Here is a 22,245-nt window from a genome sequence, read left to right on the forward strand (position 1 = left end):
AAAGTTTCATAAAGAGGCAGTGACTTGGCCAAGGTTATTTCTAGATCAGTAGCAGAACTGTGAAAGAATGTCAGACCAGTGCATCAGGTATGGGTCAGTTCTTCACCCAGTAGACCATAAAGTTTAACAAAATTATAAGAAAAGCAACATTATAAGCCTCTTATTTTATCCTAAAATAACATGTCTTTTGCTGTGGTTGCTGATTAATTTGGAGACTGGGAGAAGACTATTTCATCTAAAGGGAAGAATACAGACCAGATGCAACCACACTTTTTCTTCTGTATATGATAATGCACTCTGCAACTTGTGATTACTGATTATACATGTATTAAATATAACCCCTAAACTATGACAGATTTGATCAATATCTCAGTAAGGATACAGGAAACCCAAATGGACTGAAGATCTAGTTAAAGCAGATTTCTTGCTCTTATTATCCTATTCTTTGTAGCTGTCTAGACTCTCAAAATCCCAGTGAGATAGCGAAATAGTGTTATTCCATTTGAAATACATATTTACTTAATTTTTACAGAAGACAACTAAGTTATTTGGGAAAAAAAAAAACAAAAAGAGGAAAAAAAAAAAAAAAAAGCACTCTAGAATTTCAACTGAGTAAATGTCAATCTCTGTACCTGCTCTGCTCATGCTAAACTTCTTTTGTGTTTCTTGGTAGAAAAACAGTACTTGTTGGCACAGTGTGTTGCATCCTAAAATCAGTCAGAGGTATTGAACCATTCAAGGACTTATTTCTCCCAGCTGAAAACAAAGCAAACTTAATGTTATTAGCTGAAAATGTAGAAATCTATACTGTATAACTCTAAACATAAGGGCGATAACACATCTGACTGCTGCAGGTAGTTCAGAAAAAGATGCAGTCTCAAGGGTTTTCCACAAATACTTACAGGTGTCTGAAAAGCACACAGAACTTTCATTTACATTGATAATAGGTTTATATATTCATTTATACGAAAGCATAACATCACATAGGAACTTTGGGGCAGAACAGCCAACTGAGTCCTAAGTCACAGGCTAATACGACCGTCTTTGCCACAAGATGAACCTAAGGCTTGTGTCTTCCCACAAGCTATCTTTTTTGATCTCTACAGCCCTATTTGAACTGCAGCAGGTCCTTTATTTTTCTGCTCAAATTTTGACTTCAGCTGTAAAACAGGGAAAACATAATATTAGCAGGTGCATGTAATGATGGCTTGAAGTGAAGAAGAATGAAAGAATCCTAAAATTTCCAACATTTCAAAATCAATGGCCAGTGTACCTCACAATCACAAAATATGGGAAGATTATTATTATTATTATTATTATTATTCTGATAGTAATGTTGAGAAACCAGTAATTGTGATCTTCTGCACTGAACAATGTTCTCTGTGCATGAGGTGATAAAACTATATATCTAGCATTAATTCACTGGGGTAGCTTTGTAGTTTACTCATTGAGAAGAAAAGAAAAAAAAAAAAAAAAAAAAAAAAAAAAAAAACAACTATATATCTGCTGAACTCTTGCATAACAAATACTTCAGTCATTCCAGAATTTGAAAATTAACCTATAAAACACAGATGGTCTGTATTTGGTTGAACAGTTAAATAGAGTTTGAGCCTGGATCTTAGCTGACTTATGTCTGTCTCCCATATTCACTGTAGACATGTGTCTGATGCTTTAGGAAGGAGTTATGGATATATCTACACTACATAATAGAATAGAGTATAAAAAACATCCTTATGCTACCAAAGAGGAACTTGGATGCTACCATTTTTGACCTCAGTCTCATGTTGTAACAGATGGTTTCTCTCAGCAAGATTTAGCAGGACACTGTGTGTCCTAAGTAAAGAACAGACTTCTTGAATCACTAATTTATATTAGCAGACATAGTACACAAGCTGAAATAACCATCTTGGTCCTAGATCCAAGGCAGCCTTACCAGCACTTATTCAACCATGTGTGCACACTCACACATTCATCCTAGGAATAGCATTTGACTTCACTTTGACTATCCACTTCAGCTCCCAAGACTGCTGGTAAAAGGGTAATATCTGAACATCCAAAAGGTACTTTCAAAATAAACCTGGAGGGTTGTTAGTTCCGCTTAGGAAATGTGATTCTGGAGGTAGTAAACATATCTAAAACAAATACTTGGATATGAATTTGTATCTTTTACAATAAATTCTATTGAAGTAAAAATTGTACTTACATTTACCAGGGGTTATTTTCATCCATTACTTCAAAAAAATGTAATGTGCCATTTTTATGTTGTTCAAAGAAACCTTCCACTTGTAAAAAATCCCTAACACAAATAACTGAAAAAAAAAAAAAAAAAAAAAAAGAATGGACTGATTTTTAAATCAAGGCATAAAAAATCAACTCAAATTGAAAATATATAAATGTGTCTATAATATAAACACTGGAAACTGTTCTCTGGTTAATTAAAGTGCTTAAGAATCCCTCAGAGATCATCTATCCCTGTGACGGAATTCTGAAAATGAAAAGTCTTTTCATTAATATTTTCTCCTTAAAATTCTGGTGTTAAAAATAAAACATTAACTGCACACATACATATGTAGATTGGAAATTAATTTTTTTGTTCTACAAGACAAAACAGATGAAAAACCCTTAATGGAACTTTGTTCCAGAGTTTCTCTTTTCTCTGCAGTACATGTCACAATATATTGTCACAAATTCAAAAGTTTTTGTTTGTTTGTTTGTTTTTATTGACCGTGTTTTGTCCCACTGCAAATATTATTATTATTAAAACAAGAATAAATAAATAAATAAATAAATAAATAAACAAACATTACAAACAGCTTTGTTTTAAATATGAGATTGGATGAACTCTGGAACCATGCCTAGGGAAGTTTTAGAAGCTTCATCCTTGGAGATTTTCAAAATTTGACTAGATGAGTTCCTGTGAAAACCTGATTTAACTTTGAAAGTAGCACTGCTTTAAAAGGCAACTTGGACAGATTGCTCTCCAAAGTTTCTCTCCAACCTAAATTATTCTGTGATTCTTATTTTATGATTGCCCCTCTGCCAGTCAGGTTCAATACCTCTTAACACTTTGTAATCAAGGCCATGATTTTAAAATAACTTTAATAGAGGAACATGTTTTTAATACCCTCCAAATGCAGATGATATCCATGGGAAAATAAAAATTAAATGTAAAAAAGAAAAATAAAATAAAATAAAAATACAGGAAAAGAGCATAGAGGACTAGAGTAAAGATAGCAACCATAGCTATCAGCGTGTGTGGAATGGGAAGCTATGGGGATATCATGAATGCAACCACATCCAACCTGTGAGGTTTACCACCACTGACTTGCCAGTGAAGTCAACAGGAGTAGCTAGCAGGTAGATGCAGAGCAGAATTTGGAAATACCCAAGATTAGAGCTGACAGATTGGTAAAGGACCCAGAGTCAGGGCCTTGATACAGAAGAGGCTTCCTATCAGGCCTATGTTTTATGTATGAAGTTGCGTGAATGACTGAGGCTCAAGAGAGTGAGCCTCATGCTGGAAACTCTGATCAGCCAGAGAAGAGGAAAAGAAACATCTCTCTGTGTAGTTCATGTCTGCATGCCTCCTGTAGGTGTTTCTGTGGGTGACAATAAAGGCTCTCCTTTTTGTCTGTGTTGGTCTGTGTTTTGGACCTGTGTGTATGGCACGTCTGGACATCTCTGGATTACAGGCTCAGCCTTACTTGTGTCCAGATGTGCAAATAGGGTCAGTAGCACAAAGACTCAGCTGGAGAAATCCCCTGGGTCTTAGATAACCTTAAACCTTAGATTTGCCTCCTCTTAGTAACAGTATTGAGAAATAGAAGGAAGCCTTGTTTGATTTTTGTTGTTGTTGTCTTTTTTTTTTTTTTTTTTTTGCTAATATAAACATCAGAAAGAAAATTACACAGCCTTTTAAAAGCAGTAGTTTCCATGTTGAATGTATTCCTATAGACTTGTCAACATCTCTGATGAGACCTGATGTTTTCACAGTGTGGTCTACTGTGGTAACCTCAACTTGACTTTGCCCTGTTAACAAGACATCTGAATGACACCACTTTCAGCCAGAGTCAATATTCAAGGTTTTAGAGCTTACTTCTGTTAGCAAGAAAACATGTTTAAAGAGCATTGAAACTAAAGAGCCTTGCTTTCTTCAAGAAATGTGTCCTATATCCCTGTATTTCTTCCAAGATATTTTAAACTTCTCACATTTTCTCAAGACCCCACGTGCTCCAACACATCCAAGTTTTTCCTGAAATCCATCACATTTAATAACATCAGGCCTAACCTGGGTCCCATGCCAATGAGAACTGCATTAAAGCTGGTTTGTTATCTGGACCTTGCCAAATACGTATATATGTGCATATGGTTGATTTCTCACTAATTGTTACTCGCTGGGACCATGAAGCAGTCTCCTATTCAGTGCCCCTTTTCATTAAACTTGTAGAAATCTGTATCTTAATGAACTAACTTTCTATTACATTTATGTGAAAATGAACAAAGAGTTCTGGCATAACTGGGGTCAGAACAAGAGACAGAAAGGCTGACACAGAGAAAAACTGTATAACTTTTATTTTATTTTATTTTATTTTATTTTATTTTATTTTATTTTTTCTTCAAAATACAGTGTAAATAGAGTCGGGTAGTTCTTTGATGTAATCTTATTTACAGATTACTATCCACAAAACCTTGTTATAGAAACAAATGATTTTTTATCAGTTTCAAATATAGTGTCAGGCCTCTCTTCCCCAAAAACTTTAGACTCAGATATGCCATCCTTAATTTTATTGCATGTATAGAATTTTCTCCATAACTGTGAATTCACTTAGACTTATATTTCCTGTAGGATGATATTATGGAAGTTCTTATCCCCCATTTGTAAGTAAGAGATTGCTTTCTTTTTCCTATATAATTCAGCAATTTATTCAGTCTTTGCTGTTCATTTGGTGTGGTTTAATTATATACACTGACCTCTGAGACATGGGCTGAAAGAAATTTCTGAGCAGAGGAAGGGAATGCAGTGTTTTTTAAGCTACACTTTCCAACCAGAGTTTAAAAATGTTACTGCATGGGACGCCACATATCACAAGACATCATAATCCATAGATGTGCATACTGTGTTGCTAATTCTCAAACACTGACAAACAAGCTCACATACTGAATTAGTGATGCCATACTCTTTGGTACCAAAACACTGATCTGCTTTTACTTACAGATATTCCTTTTTTTTCAGTAGAACACCTGCTATCAAAAGTTAATGAGTTTGAACCTACTTACTGAAATGTATTGATGCAGTCACAGGAGGTGATATTACAGTGTTTAGGTTGTAATTTATATTTAAGCAGATGAGAAAATGTTTACCTTCATATAAAAAGATGTTTCTTATTGTTCATACATACAGTAAGTAAGTTTGGGAAGAGGATATGGAAGAACTTAATGTTCTTTCTTAAATCCATTAGTAAATAACATCAATAAAAACTTTTAAGACTGTAAACCAAATGGTCTGGAAGAAGGTCTAACTGCCTCAGACCTCAGACATGCATGCACATAAGGAATACACATCAAACTTAACTCGGTTTGGTCTCCACAGGGAAGCTATCCCACAGAATCCAAAATTCTGTCATAATTTGGCAAAAATAAAATAAAATAAAATAAAATATTTTTTTTTTTAAAATGACCCCACTGACTGAAAAAAATAAGGTGCAATGAACTTCAAGGAATCATGAACTCATTGATATATTAATTGGAAGGTAATTTAGTCCAACACCACTGCTAAAAGCAGATTTTTCTGCCAACACTAGATCTGGTTAGTATGGTTTTGTCTAACTGATTTAAAAGTCTCCAAGAAAAGGGGTTCCACAATGTCTGGTTGTGATTTGTTCCAGCAATGAACTGCCCAGCTAACGACAAAGTTTCTCCAAATGGCCATCCTGTCCAACCATCAAGTGGCAATTGCAATTGATTTTCTGTTTTTAATTCTAGAACTACCAAGAAAAAAAGGGCTTCATCACCTTTGAAAATACCTGTTGTAGGCATCTATTAGCATCCTTTTGACCAGACTAAACAATATCCTCCAATCTCACTTCCTAGTCCACATGTTCGGTGGTGAACCCCATTCACTGTGTCCACACGTATATTGAACTGGATAGCCCCAAAACAATCCTAGGATTTCAGGCACAGCATCACTATTAAGAGGAGAGAGGAAGATGAATTTCCCTGACATACTAGCTATAGTCCTAGCACAAGGCAATCATTAAGGTTTGCTGTATTTGCAGTGAGAGCATATTGCTTGCTCATACTCAGCCTGGCATCCACACTTCTCATTTTTTTGCAGGGCTACTACTCAGCCACTCATTCCCCAGCCTGTGCTAATGCATTGTGTTGTTCTGCCTTAATAGCAGCTAGTTTTCAGTATTTAATCTCAAAATGTTTCTGTCAGACCAGACAGCTCTCAGTTTTACCAAGGTCCCTCTGCAATGAGCCTCTATCATGTCTGTCAGCCATTCCCCACAAGTTTCATATTATCAGCAGATGTTTTTAGGGATATTCTCTGTCTTTATCACCCAGGTCACTACCAAAGATGCAAAATTAAGTGGACTCCATTACCAACCCCCAGGATACTTTCTTTTTCACTAGTCACCAGACAGATAATGAACTATTGGTAATTGAAACTGTTTTCCCCATAGTCCAGCCACCAAAAATTGCTTGGAATAGAAAGGATCTATATTGCTAAGTGTGACAAAGGCATCTTTGTCAATAGGCTGGACAGCCTGGTAAGGAAAGCTTTAACTTAGGAATGAGGGGGGTGAGAGATGATGACCAGCAATCAAGTGTGGAAGTGGCAGACGAGGTTTGCAAGTAAAGTATGCATGGTGATGTGAACAAGAGAAAGTTGCAATGAACAAAACAGAGCTGATGGATGGAATCTCAGCTCACCTCAAATGTATTCATATATATACTTTTCTAGGAAATCATCAGGACTGAGTGTTTCTCTGAAGTTCTGTGCACATACTCACACTGCATGGGGAAAAATGGGAGGAGGTGGAAGTCTGTGTACCGAGCTCTAATTTTGTTGGGAACACAGGGACAGAGTGCAATAGCTCATATGACTGGAGTGATGCATTGAAGGCCATAGGCAATTTAGTAATAACAAAACAGAAGGGCAAGGAAGGTGAGCTACCCTTTAGGTAAGAGAGGAGTAGGAATGTGTGGAGATCTGCCTAAGAATGGGTGATGTACTAGCTGGGATTTTAAAGGTTAGGGTTGGTGGGCAGACCCATATCAGTGACTTTGTGATGGGTGTCTACTACAGACTACCCTTAAATCAACTTGATAAAGTCTCACATTTTCAAGCCCTCCTTCTCACTGAGGACCTTAGCCACCAAAATATCTACTGAAGGGGGCAGGGGGGGAGGATCCAGGACATTTCTGATGTACATTAATGAAAAATTCTTAACACACGTGATCAAATTGCTGGTGAGAAAAGTTGCTCTACTGGTCCTCACACTTAAAGAGAGGAAGAACTGCTTGAGAACATGAAGGCCAGGGCAGCTCTGGCTGCAGTGACTGTGAAATGGTTGTGTTCAGGATCCTGAGAAGAGGGATCAAGGCAAATGGTTGTATCACAGTCTTGTACTTGAGAGGAACAGACTTCGGACTATTCAGAGAACTGTTTCAAACAATCCCATGGGATACAGACCTGGACAGAAGAAGACTCCAGGATGGTTATTTGATTTTCAGGGACCACCTCCAAGCTAAAGAGTGGTTTATCCCAGCGAGCAGGAGGTCAAGCGTTGTAATAAGGAGGCCTTCATGGATGACAGAAGGATGAAGCTCCTGGACTCAAAGACTAAACTTGTGCATAAAAAGGAAGTGTACAAAAGGCAGAAGTGGGGACAAGTAACACAGGGCAAATATGGAGACAATGTCTGAGTGGGCAGGAGGCAGGAATGTGGTTGGGGAAGCCAGAGTTCACCTGGAGTTGAATCTGATGGGAGATGTGAATGGCAATGAAAAGGACTTCTACAAGCATAGTGGCAGCAAAAGGAAGACTAACCTGGGAGAGCTGCACCTTGTGAGAAAAGCACTTTGTGAGAAAGGACATGGAAAAGGCCAGAGAAGGCCATGCCATCCTCTACCTTGGACTCACTGGTAAAACCAACCTTCAGTAATCCCTGGTCCCTGAGACAGATGGGAAAGTCTAGAACAAGGAAAAGTTACATTCCTTAGAAAAGGATCAGGTTAGAGAACACTTAAGTTAGTGCATACACAAAGCCATGGAACCAGACAGGATACAACCACAAGTACTGATGGAGTTGGCCACAGTCAAAAGTGACATTCAATGACAATTTTGAACAATTATGAAAAGTGGTGGAGGTTCCCAAAGTCTGGAAGAGAGCAAATGCCCTCTCACCTCTCAGGCTTTGCATGGGTCTGATCGCATAGTCACTCACTCATCCCCCTATGACCTACAGGGAAAACTAAGCCCATTACAAAAGAATAAAGTACAGAGAAGATTTTTCTTAAGTCAGTCATCAGTCAGTCTCAGCACCAGTAGCTAACTCCTTTCATTAATTTGAGACACCTCTTAACATTGCAATTTAGCTCTTTGTGGTTGCTTCTAAACCATTTCCTTTTTTAAAACATTTTTTTCTTCCTTAGATTCTCACCTTGCAGTTACATCTTATCTTATGGTTTTCCTTCAGTCAGAAGGGGAAGAGCAGAAAGATCACTCTAGTGCTCTTCTAAGGAACACTATTATCAAGTGAAAGCACACAGCTGAAATAAAATCATGATATCGTTTCTTCACTGTCCACATTTCAGTTATTCAGTATGCAGAGAAACCTGCCAAGAGGTAATGAGGTGACTTTCAAGGTCTTCATTTTCATTACAACAGAACAGTCCAGTTTTCATCTACACATAGAGCCATACAGCTTTGCAAGGAAGCATTTTCTTAAAAATGAACCCACTGCAGAACAGAGGGGGGTTGTTTTGTTTTGTTTTCCCACAGGCTTTCCTTTCCATCATCATTTATTCTACAGAGGAACTCCAGAGTGACTAAACATAATGTGAAATAACAGGTTAAGAACTGCAACAGCAACCAACCACAATGACAAAATCAGGGGAAAATGAAAAAGCTGTTTGTCAAGAAATCAGTCTCTGCTCTTTAGCTACTCAAAGGAGCAGAATGATGGTTCCCTTTTAGCCTGGACGAATCTTTACTGCAGTCACAGGGGCTCTTTGGTACTGGTCAGGAGATACTCCAGTTAAAAGGTTAGTGGAAATATGGCAGCAGAAAGCAAAGAAAGAAATCATAGCCCTTCTTCCTCTTGCAGACTGCAGCAAAACATTTAACCTCAAAAAAAAAAAAAAAAAAAAAAAAAAAAGAGAGAGAGAGAGAGAGAGAGAGAGAGAGAGAGAAAAGCAAAACCTAAACTAAACTCAGACGTAATTTGGTCCTTCGACAGACGAATTGTATTAGTCCTATATTGCTATGTCACTGCATACATCATTCAAGTGCAAAATGCCTTTAAATGTAATTTAATTAACCATGCTGCAGCTTAAAGTTGCTTGGTACATAACAAAGTCAGACAGCTTCAGAATTTCTAAGTCCCTAGGTATTGCCTCCACAAAGCCTGAAACAATTCACTTGTCATAGAAAATCACACACCATAGCAGATGCTAAATAGGTATTCAGGGGAATTATTACTCCAGATAGCATAAAGGAAAAAGGAGGTAAAGGGGGAATTTGCACGAGGGAATGAATTTTGTGATTTTCACAGAATGTCTGTTATTGTTCAGAGAACTTAGCATTTTGTCTACTGCTTTTTATGTGTCTTACCTAGTGTGAATCCTGCTAAATTACTTCTGTTAAATAGCCTGTCTCAGAAATGCCCAAAACAAAACACAAACATCTACTTTGGGAAACAAATAAGATGATATGCAACTTTCGAAAATTGACTTTACGGTTCTCATTTGTGACTAAACAAGAGATATACCTGTACGTATATATACAAACACTATATTTTTATAAACAGTATACAAACAGTTTATAAACAGTTTATAAACAGTATACAAACACTATATTTTTCTAGTTTGTCCTGAGATATTTAGCAAGAATTTTGCATAGTAATACAAAGTCTTTCTCAAAAAATTTAAAATTGTATTGATGTGTATTCCAGTGTAATGTTGTTCCCCTCTAAAAGAAGGTACCATCAATTATTTTTTTATTATGAATAGAAAAGCTTATGTTTTTTTTTGTTTGTTTGTTTGTTTGTTCTTTTTTTTTTTTTTTCCCCTAGGAACTGAAAATAAATAATTGCTTGAAAAAGAGAAAAACTGTGACTAAGTAATGATAGTATGGCCTCACTTTATTATCAAAACAAACAAACAAACAAACCCTACATTTATCCTCATTAATTTTACTAATTTCTATTCCTCTGGTGACACTATGCTGTCACCTACTGGTGCAGAATCATTTTTTTTAGGTGTAGTCATTTGAAGAAAAATAAGAAGCAGAGAGATTTGCTTTGGAAGATCTGGAAGAGCTTTTCGGCTAGAGAAAATTAATACAAGTTTATTTAAAGTCAGTATAATTTGGCCTGTTTACAGTGGTGAGTGGCTAATGCTGGCTGTAAGAAAGAAGCTTTGGTCTACTTTACAACTAAAGCCCTTGCGGTGTGTCTCATCTTAAAATCCATCACAGGGTGTGAGTTTTCATATTAAAATGACTTGCATTCACAGATTTTTCCTGTTGTTATTCACTGTTGCTTAAGCACACAGAATAAAGCCTACCTTGGGACTGTTTACTGGAGTGCTGGCTATATACATCAACAGCACAGATAAAGACCAAAGTCGCTGCATATTCCTTTCACAGATACACCACTGCTTTGCTCTTGCTTTCTTTTCATTTGTGTCCTCACTGACATAGGGTCATCCTGACTGGCTGCCACCTACCTATTTCAACCCTGGCTTTCAGCCACAAGCTGTTCTTTGCTGTTTCAGCTCATGGGAAGATTGCATGCTTGTGCCATATGCTTCTGACTACTGGGCAGTCATGCTTCATGTTCAGCGTGGCCCTGTGCTGATGGCTTGGGCTCTGCGATGAGGAGCATGAATTAGCCCATATAAATTCCAGCTGCTGCAACATCTGCATGTGCATCAGAGTCCCCGAGCAAGGCAAGGGGCAGGGGCTCATCCAGAGATCCAGACTCTGGTTACAGGAAATAAAAGTCTATAGTAGGTGAACACATGCAGAGTTTGCAGATATTTTAAGAAGCCATATCATATCTTTGCTGTAGATGATCCTGCTCAGCTGACACATATTTTGAACCATGCCTTTGATAAGCTGGCATTGCCTAAACAAGCATAGAGAGGGCTGAAACTGAATCATCTTGGGGAATGACAAGTGTCTGTCCTCGTACCATTTAGGCTTTTGCCCCATGCGTTATTACTCCAGTCTTCGTGTCTTGGCCATTTATCCAGTAAGATGCTTTCCAGTTGCTCAGTATGGCTGGCAGAACCACTGAGAGTGGTCCAAGAGGAAGGAACAGCATTTTTAACATAGCAGAAGGGCAAAAAAGATGCAGTATTAGAATATTTTATCCATCTCTCAGCTTCGTTGACGTCATCAGCTTTGAGCCAACAATACTATGTACGCCTGCCAAGTCACACACTCTTCCAAAAGAGAAACATTTAAGGTGTTTAAAATAATTCATCCCCTTTTGAGTTACTGAAAAAGTCTATTTATTTTCCCATTCATTTTATGTTACTCCTAAGGTGTGATAAAAGAAAACTTAAGCCAAAAATAGAGCTATCATCTGCACAGAAATTGCTTAGCTATGAATCTCATTGGTCAGCCAAATACCTGTGGTTCTCTGCCCTTTCTTTGCCATCTGGGATATGTCTTCCTGATTTGCACATTTAAATAGAATCTGTTTCTGTCTTTGGGGACACGCATTGAGGTGCCACTGCTTTAAAACTGTGACAGAAATGTACACCTGCCTCTGCTTTAAGTACAGAGGAGCCCAGGGTGACTAGTTTGGTTGGGGACATTGGTGTTGTTAGAAAGATCCCCCAGTGTCACAGAAAAGAAAAGACGAAAGTGGATAATGTAATATGCCCTTAATCTCTTTCAAACAGCATAGAGTTCACTCTTCTACAGATAATAAACACCGCAGGAACCCTGGTGGGGTGACTTTTGCAGTGATTTTGAGTACCAATAAGGCTGCACTACATACATCAATTGGGGTTTTAATATTTCAAAGCATTTTAAGCTTCCAAATTAAAATATTTAATGCTTACAACACTGAAGAGTTTATTTATGGATATTACTAAAAACTAAAGTTTTGTTTGCATTAGTGGTTTGATGCTTTGAAAATAAAATGAAATTTCTGGTTTCAGTGTGATTCCTAGTGTTCTATGATCTTCTAGAGATGCACTATAGTGAAATCACCACAGATGACGTTATTAAAATGTTAGAACCGCTGTGCATGATACGTTAGCATATGACTTACTGAATCCATATATGTTGCAGAGAAGCAATATATTTTGTTCAAAAAATGAACACTTTTTTACCTTTGCCCTGTAATCCTGGGTAACTGAAGTTTATAAAAAATATGAATGCCCAAAAAAAAAAAAAAAAAAAAAAAAAAAAAAAGAGCCAGTCTGCTACTATTGCCCTCTCATAAGGGGAATTCTTAAATCCTCCCGTAAATGCCATCCTTAAGGCTTTTTTTTTTTTTTTTTCTCAGAGGCTTTATGAAATGCATCCTCCAACCTTGATATTGGGCTCTTCCCTTTGACTTCTTTCTCTGTTTAGAGAGTAACAACAAAGCAGTCTGCATCAGAAAGAAGGGCTAAGGAAAGAATTTATCTGCTATCTAAGGGAGCTATTGACAGGAGATGCTTGAAAGACTAATGTGTTTGATCTGAGTCAAGATTTCTAGGGAGAGGTAATCTCCTCTATAATACCAACGGATGAAGCTATCTGAACTGACGACTATACTGTTTTCATACTTCTATTTCCACTTCTTTTCTCATGTTTTCTACAGCCCAACAGCTGTAGCAATTAATAATGACAAAGTGCCAGGATCCTGCATATGAAAAGGTAATGTTTTGGTGTAGTTACCTAAACTGGGTAATTTCAGAATAGCTATTCCCAGTATATTTAATGACATTGTTCAATGATGTCTCAGACCTTTAGAAAATTTGGCGAAGTTGGGATAAGTACTGGAGCACTGGAAAAGTATAAGCATGATCCTTAGCGTCACAAGGGTAAGAAAAGAGGAAAAGCGGGGGGGGGGGGGGGGGGGGGGGGCGGGAACAAGACACACAACACTCACTACCTATGAACAACTTCAAGACAATTCAGTCCAGCTTTGCTTCAGTCCATTTGCTTCATTGCCAACCTTTAATTGCACTCCCACTCTTATATCTCAAGGGAAGCATATCTTGCTATATACACTTTGATAATTAGATACGTGTTTATGAATGAGAGCTGAGATGACATCCTGCCTCTATCCATGAATTTGGAAAGGTAACACTTACTTTTTCTCTATTTTTTCTGCTCAGACTTTTGCAAGAGAGGGACCTAGGAGCTTATCTAGCAGTTCTTTGGTTTTGCTCAGCAGAAGGAAAAGGCCTCAACATAACAGCATTTTACATGATCAGCTAATATCAGAATTGTTGTGAATCCAGAAATGAACATCCCACCAAAAGAATAATAATATTATTTACAACTTCATTCAGTCTCTTATATCTTCACTATACACAATTACAACAATCAATCAATCAATCAAATAGTTTGCAACAAAAACAGTGCAGTGTAATTATTTTGTTCAAAATACAATACATGTAACAATCATATTTGCAGCAGAGCAAAAACAGTTGAAGGGCAATATATGGTGTAAACCCGTACCCACAAATCCTATTAACCAGAGAGCTATAAATAACATTATATATAATACAGATACTCTGTTCCCTTATGTCAGGGGACAATTCGTAGTGTAAGTACCACCATGACTCACAGGGTTGTGCTGAATCCCGAGAAAAAGTGGAAAACTCACACATAGGGGTGAGGATGGACTTCCAGTACCTAAACAGGGCCTAAAAGAAAGCTGGTGAGGGACACTTTGTCAGGGAGTGTAGAGACAGGACAAGGAGAAATGGCTTTGAACTAAAAATGGGTAGATTTATATTAGATATTAAGAAGAAATTCTTTACTATGAAGGTGGTGAGGCACTGGAACAGGTAGTCCAGAGAAGCTGTGGATGCCCCATTTCTGGAAGTGCCTGGAAGTATTCAAGGCCAGGTTGGATGGGGCTTTGAGCAACCTGGTCTGGTGGGAGGTGTCCCTGCCCATGGCAGGAGGGTTGGAACTGGAGGGGTTTTAAGGCCCCTTCCAACCCAAACCATTCTATGATTCTATGACTTAAAGTTTCAAAACAAGCCCCACATCTTGGAAATACAGAGACCCTTTACTTCAACACAGGTTGTGAATTTGAAATGCTTGCTCTGCACAACAAGTCTCTTGCATTTACACATTTCACTGATCTTTAAATATGATACCAATTTTCTAAATACCATGACAGTTTGCAACATCAAGTGTCTCTAAGGCTCAGCCACAGTTTCTGATGAAGTTACATCGAAAGCCCTAATCAGAGATAAAATCTATTATTCCTAGTTTTCAGCTGAAGACTTGAAGTGCCAAAAAGCAAAATGCTAGATTTAGCAAAACAGACAGCAAATGCAAAATTTATCTTCAAGTGACTTGTTCCCAGAGCAAAACCTTTGCACTATCAGTCACTCAAACTCCCTAAACTAGAGATGTTAAATCCCCTGTAACCGTGCTCACAGCCCCTAAAATACTCAGGGTACTCAAAGCACCAGCCTAAAACCAAATTACTCAGGGCATACCTCAAATCTACAACTATTCAATAAAGAAAAACATGACAAAATCCTAAATCTTATTTTTTTTCTGGAGCCATACTCTGATCAAGTTGTTAAATTTCATGCAAGAAGCACTGGATGAGGTACTACAGTCTGTTTTACTCAGGAGGAACTCAAAACTAGATCACCTTAATGGGTACTTCTGGCTTTTATAGTCCATAAATCTGCTATATGAGAACAAAAATGTTTTAGCACACATCACCTTATAAAATACAGAAGTCTTTCTATTAGCTCAGAGACTTTAGACTAGGATTTTCAAGAGAGAAATAAAAGATGGATGGATTTTTACTGGGGTGATGACCAGGTTTAAAACTAAAGAAATGTTTGTTTCAGGCGGGTAATGTGAACCAGGGTTTAACCTTTAAAATGTAAAGCTCAAAGTGCCATGCATAAGGGATAGAAAATAGCTACACTTTTCTTCTGAAGTTATGAGGTATAGTGCTTTGGGAAAAAAAAAAAAAAAAAAAATAGAAAAAAAAAAAAGAATTTATTCATTTATAGATGATTTAAAAAGAAAATGGAATACAGACATGAGAAAGAAAACTGAAGAAATTTGCTATTGAAAACCTGCAAAATTATCATAATAATGATTTTGAAAGTCTTTGCTTTAGAGAATGATGTATCTGTGAAGAGGACATTCTTTCATGTTTGTCAAATGGGGCTGAAAAATCCAAATGCCTTCAATACTGCATTGCCAGCTAAGCGTAAAGCTAAGAAATGCTGATTTACTGATTGAAGCAGGTCACAAAGAGAAAGGCAGACATTTTGTTGGACTGGTGAAAACAAGACTTCTGATTCACAAAAAGTACTGAGGTTTGAAATCTGAAAGGGCTTTACTCATATGAGCAAGAAAATAATTCTTTAGGAAACAAGGAAGAGATAGGAAGGCCCTGGAAGGGGCTATATTGAGCAGCAGAGCCCTGAAGTGCAGTTTCTATAATCATTGATCCAGGACAGGATTTGATCCTGGAAAAATGCAAAATCCCATGTGAACTATCTAATTCGGAATATATTTTGGTGGTAGATCTGTGTGTGCTTCTCTTCTTCCACTGCGTAGATATCCCACCCTTAATTTCAGAATGGTATAAGTTATCCAAACAAACACATGCTCACAAAGTGCCCAGTCCAGCAAAACTGTTTTTTTCCTACCTGTGGGGAATTCTGCACAATCCTCTCTGGCAAAACAGTTCTGGATAAGACTGTGAATGTATACAAGATGTATGTGTGTATTATCTGAAAATGCTTGATGGGGTGTTTGCCCCAAAATTGGTTACAATGGAAGGAAAATAAAATTATAAAGTTTGCATATATCAACCGCCAACCAGATAGAACCAGATTACCAAAGGAGTCTGCTTGAAAAGAACAAAAGATGCATGTAAATTTGTCACTGTGGGGAGAGATGTTGGCATATGAACAGGACTGAAGTCAAACCAAATTTGACACTTCCAAAAGTTATCCCATTGACATTAAAACCTCTATCTAATAACTGGTGGACCAACCTCCTCACCAGACACTGTGAAGCTCCTGCACCCATCAGGTGGGCTGGCAGTGCAGGACGCACACCAGGGTTGTGCAGGTGTCAGTACATGGGAGGCTTTCTCGCCACAGGCAGATTAGCAAATTGTCAGAGCAGCATCAACATTTTTTAAACATCTGGTAATGTGGTTCTTTTGTTGTACTGCTGATATTGATCTTGAACGTGTAGTCCACTGATTGCTATTTAATTATGAGTTGTTAATGTATCGATACAGCACTTTGATCCTGATTTAATTTAAACCATGTGAGTTGAGCAGTTTTGACTGCATCACCAGTTTTTCAAGTGCACAGAGCAATCAGTGCAGTAAAAGTCCTAAAGCAGCCCAATACAGTGGTGAGACAAAATAAGACACTTTGGGAAATTCAGACCACTGTACAAATTGTGTTCAGTTTGCAAGTCTCATCTAGAGATGTGCTGAGCACCTGCATTTTTGCAAAGGGTCTTTGTGAATTCAGTGTTATGGGAAGAGAGAACTCTTCTTTAGGATATAAATTTAATCTAACCAAGTTCATTAACAATACTGGCTAAAATTTTCTACATATGACAGATCAAAGGGATCTGTCATATGTCAAAGGGATCACTACTGGAGTGCATGTGTCTGTTTAATTCTGCTGGCTTACGTGCAGCTGATTGTCTGTTTTTCTGTCACAATACCATTTTTTGCGTAAGCAAAGAACAAAGAAAAGGTACATCTGTGCAAAAAGAAATGGTAGCTTTCTGACAGCAGCTTTTATTCTCTGCAACAGACATACTGTGCTCAGCACTTCTCATGGAAAAGAGCAGGAGGTCAAAGGTTTGATGTACAGAGAATTGACGCTATTTGGTAAAGCTTCTGAATTAATAAAATCTTAATCTTCTTCAATTAAACTAATGTTCTGATCTCAATAATACTTATAGAGTGTTTTTTTGTTGTTGTTGTTGTTGTTTTTTTTGGTTTTGGTTTTTCAGTTCCTTCACTGAACATAATCATCGGTCTAGTAACAAATCTCTGAGATAATAACAATGAAGTTGGATCACCAGCACTATAATCAAAATATGAAATGAATATTTTCTTCCATTTATGAATCTCTGAGACTGGGGTTTGCCTTTGTTTGTTTGTTTGTTTTGTTTTGGCCTTAATAGACTTGGAATGCTAAAGCAGCCTTCCCCTCATCCATCCTCTTCTACATCCTCCCCACAAAGCAGTGCAGGGGAATAGGGGATGGGGGCTGCAGACAGTCCCTGATGCTTCGTCTTCGCCACTCCTTCATGGTCACTCTCTGCCCCTGCTCCACGTGGGGTCCCTCCCACGGGATGCCATCCTTCCCAAACTGAACCTGCGGGGGCTGCCCACAGGCTGCAGCTCTTCTAGAACTGCTCCCACACGGCTCCGTACCACAGGGTCCATCCCCCAGGAGCAAACTGCTCCAGCACAGGTGCCCCATCGGTCGCAGCTCCCCCTAGACCACCTGCTCCTGTGTGGGCTCCTCTCCACAGGCTGCAGCTCGTGCCCAGGGCCTGCTCCTGCTCTCCATGGGCCGCAGCCTCCTCCAGGCCACATCCACCTGCTCCACCGGGGGCTCCTCCATGGGCTGCAGCATGGAGATCTTCTCAGTGCGGGACCCATGGGCTGCAGGGGGACAGCCTGCTCCACCAGAGGCCTCCTCCTGCTGCCCTCACTTTGGGAGCTGCAGGGCTGGATCTCTCACTCCTTGGTCTCCCAGATGCTGTTGTGCAGAAGTTTTTCTTTGCCCTTTCTTAACTCTGCTTTCCCAGAGGCACAAGCAACATCACTTATTGGCTCAGCTCTGGCCAGCGGTAGGTCCCTTTGGATCTGGATGAAACTGGACCTTTACTAACGTGGAGTGGCTTCTGGATTCTTTTCACAGAGGCCAACCCTGCAGCCCACCTGCTACTGAAACCTTGCTACGTAAACCCAATACAGTCACATAAGAGACAAAAAGAAGTCTAGATGCCATGTTATTTTTACATTACATCCACACTAAATTAGGCTGAAAAGCAATTTGTAGTGTGACACTACAGAAAACATGATTGAGAGCTGTGTATACAGACGTGTAATGTCCTTGATCAGGCTGGGGGAAAGTTTATCTCAGTACTACTTTTCATATGAAATAATGTGTACTGCTTTTGCACTCACCTTGGGGACTACAGGGCTGCTTCTCTCTCAGTTCTCCCCCCTCTCTCCTAGCTGCTGTAGTACAGCAGGACTTTTCCCCCCCACCCACAGACCCACCAAGCATCACCCATGGCTCGGCTCTGGCCAGCGACCAGGTACCTTTTGGAGCCGTCTGGAGCTGGCTCTGACCTGACATGGGGCAGCTGCTGGGCCCTGCTCACAGATGCCACCTCTGAAGCCTCTCCCACTACCAAAACCTTGCCACATAAACCCAATACACTTATTCATGCATTTTTTATCATTGTGTCATTATTGGGTGTGTCGGGAAAGAGGGTGGAGCCAGACTCTATTCAGTTGTGCCTAACAACAGGACAAGAAGCAACGGGGACAAACTGAAGCACAGGAGGTTCTGGCTGAATATGAGGGGGCACTTTTTTACTGTGAGGGTGATGGAGCACTAGAACAGTCTGCCCAGAGAGATTGTTGAGTCTCCTTCTCTGGAGATATTCAAAACCCACCTGGATGCCATCCTGCACAATGTACTCTAGGTAATCCTGCTTTGCAGGGAGCTTGGACTGGATGATCTTCAGATGTCCCTTTCAACCTTGGCCATTCTGTGATTCTGTAACTATCTCACAAATCTGACAATAAAAAAATGTCATTCTGTGCATGTTAATTTTTTTTTCCTGTGATCCACTTGAGGAATGTATTAACTTGGAAAAAAATAAAAAAAATAAATTAACGTTTACTCCAGAAACATGACCTTTTTCCATATTGGTTCAGGTTTCCCTTTAATGGTACAAACCGCTGTTCCTTGGCACCCAATGTGTCTTTCAACATAATGTTAGATGACAGAATAAATTGGTCATCATATTCACAAGCATGAAGGAAAGAAGTATAGCTGCCTGGGTTATTCTCTATCCAGATTGCAGAGTGGAGTAGTGCACTATGTAGCCTAATAAGATATTTTTTGTAATAATATTTCTAATAATAATTCTAATAATAATATTTTTTCTAATATATTTTTTTTTGCTTTTGTTTTTGTAATTACTAATAAAACGTTGGACTAAGATGGTCTTAGAGGTCTTTTCCAACCTAAATGCTTCTATAAATGATTCTGTAAAAGACCACATGCTTTATATGGATGTGACTGTCCAGTTTTCAGGATTTCTCTAGGCTTGTTTTGTCCCTGACTGATTTTAACATGTTTTAGCTGTGACAGCAATTGTTTAGCTGTCAGGTTTAGGTGTGGTTGACTTTAGTTCAGAGAGATGATGATTAGTTACTCTGTGTAGATTAAATTGTCTATGTTCCTAGAGGAAAAAAAAAAAAAAAAAAAAAAAAAAAAGATGTTACCAGAGGTCCCAGACTGCTAATGCAAATCACAGCGGTGAACCAGTGGTCACTACAGGAGCACAGTCTAATTAAATTTGTTAAGACATAAGAAAGAGAACAGAAAACTAAATAACTGAGATAGAATGAAGAGGAAACTCACGTACACAGACTGAACTAGGAAAATGTATAACGATAAACCCAAGTGTCCCCCAAAATAGAGAATGAAGGAACACACTAACACAGGCACCAAAATCCTATCAATGAATAGCTTTGGATGAGGACAACTTACTGACAGTCTTTCCCAGTTTTGTTTCACAGATGCTGCAACGGTGCGAGCATCTGGGAAAATGTGGGTACTTGATAGTTTTCCTTTATAACTGTTTTTGGTTTTGTTTGCTTTGTATTATTGAGGCTTTTCTGTATTAATTTGGACTATGAATGGTAGAATTATGGTGGCTGGACTAATCAGACTGACAAACTAACAAAAAACTCTTGGCCCTGTATGTACAAGGTACACTAGTTTTTGCCACAATAAAAATTTTCAGCATAGCAACTGATGGTGGGAAGGGAGGCAAAAGGAGTTAAATCCAGAGCATAGGGAACACCCTCTGAGTGAGAGACCTAACACCACAAATGCTGGAGAGAACCTCTGTCTTCCTCTGTATGTGTATGTCCCAAGCACATGGGTCCACACACCTTGGCCAGAGCAGCTTAATGGTGATCAGCCAGGACCACTATGAAATAGACATTGAATTTGAAGGATGCAAACCATGATTGAATCATGTTTCTTGCCTTCCTCAGGCTATATCTTCTGATATACCTTCTGCAAAATGCAGCATAGAGGCTGTCCCTTTGTGGACAGCAGCTCTTCTAAGAAAGTAAAGGAAAAGACAGCCTGAACTGGAATCAGCAGGAGCTGCACAAGCTCACTACAGCTTGCAAGTGTCTCCTAGAGTTCGTTATCAAACTGGTGCAAGTGCCATCTGAAGAGAGAGTGGTGGGAAGAAAGGATGAAAAGCAGTAAAGTAGATTAAGCTCAATCAGAAAAAATGAACATTTGTTCTGGGGTAAAATGGCCACAGCCTAGAATATTTTACTTTAAACTCACACTTTAATCTATACTGACTCCTATGCCATGGATAACTTTCTCTTTCTCTCTCTCTCTTTTTTTTTTTTTTTTTTTTTTTTTTTGGAATAAGCAGATTAGAAAGCTGTTTAGCAACAGGGTGTACAGCTCTTATCTCTGTGCCTTAAGAGAGAAAAGACAGTGATCTCAACTACAACAAACCTATGAATTTGACCTCAGCAGCATGCAAGATAGCAGAACACTCTGTGAAGAGATAATAATTACAGACAAGCTAATGACTGAGAAATAGGCCTGCCAAAAGTGGATTGAACAGACTTAACCAATATCATGGATAAATATCAGATTTTTGAAATATAGTTTGTGTAATGTTTTGGCAAAGGAAGTGCAGTGAATCTAGACTCTTTGAAACCATTTAACACACACACACAAATGTATTAAAATAGGACAAAAGTAAACTCTTTTTCAGGATAAAGAACTGATTGCAAAGAAGACTAGAGAAGTGATGCTAAAATGATGACTTTGGTTAAAGGGAGGTTATTAGTAGAAGCTCCTCAAGTTCTTTAACTTCTAATGATATAGGTACAAAATGCCAAAGTTGCAATTAAATCTGAAAATGATGCCAAACTGCTTATCAATATTTGCTTATAAGTGAAAAACTAGAAAATTCTAGAGAAAATACTGAAGTTTAAGGATTAGTTCAGTATGAAAGCTTATATAAGTAAATTTAAACTGGAAATGAAAAGAAGATTTATATCCAGTGGAACACCAAACTGAAACAGATGACCTCTTTCTACAGCATACAGAACTGACTGATCCTATCATACATCACACATTGGAGTAAAGGGGGGGAAAAAGTAGAATTTGTATATTTTTAAGTTTTCAAAATGTTTTCCTCATCAGTAATGGATCATTAGCACAAAGTATCAGACTCTGAAACTGCCAGACAGTGATTAAACCACCTGGGCCCTTAACAACCTGCATAAAGTAAGAGATTTTTTCCATTGGGCTGTGATTAGGAAACACCTGTGCTTGCATTTGACTTAATTTTGAACCAGCACAATTGCAATAGATTATACCATGGATAAAAATAAAATAAAATAAAATAAAATAATTTTAAAAAGGCACTTTTCTCACAGTAATATCTTGGCATGATTTCAAAGAACATTTTCTTTCTTTTCTTTCTTTCTTTCTTTCTTTCTTTCTTTCTTTCTTTCTTTCTTT

This window comes from Oxyura jamaicensis, chromosome 1 (genome assembly GCF_011077185.1).
Source record: "Oxyura jamaicensis isolate SHBP4307 breed ruddy duck chromosome 1, BPBGC_Ojam_1.0, whole genome shotgun sequence".
Lineage (NCBI taxonomy): Eukaryota > Metazoa > Chordata > Aves > Anseriformes > Anatidae > Oxyura > Oxyura jamaicensis.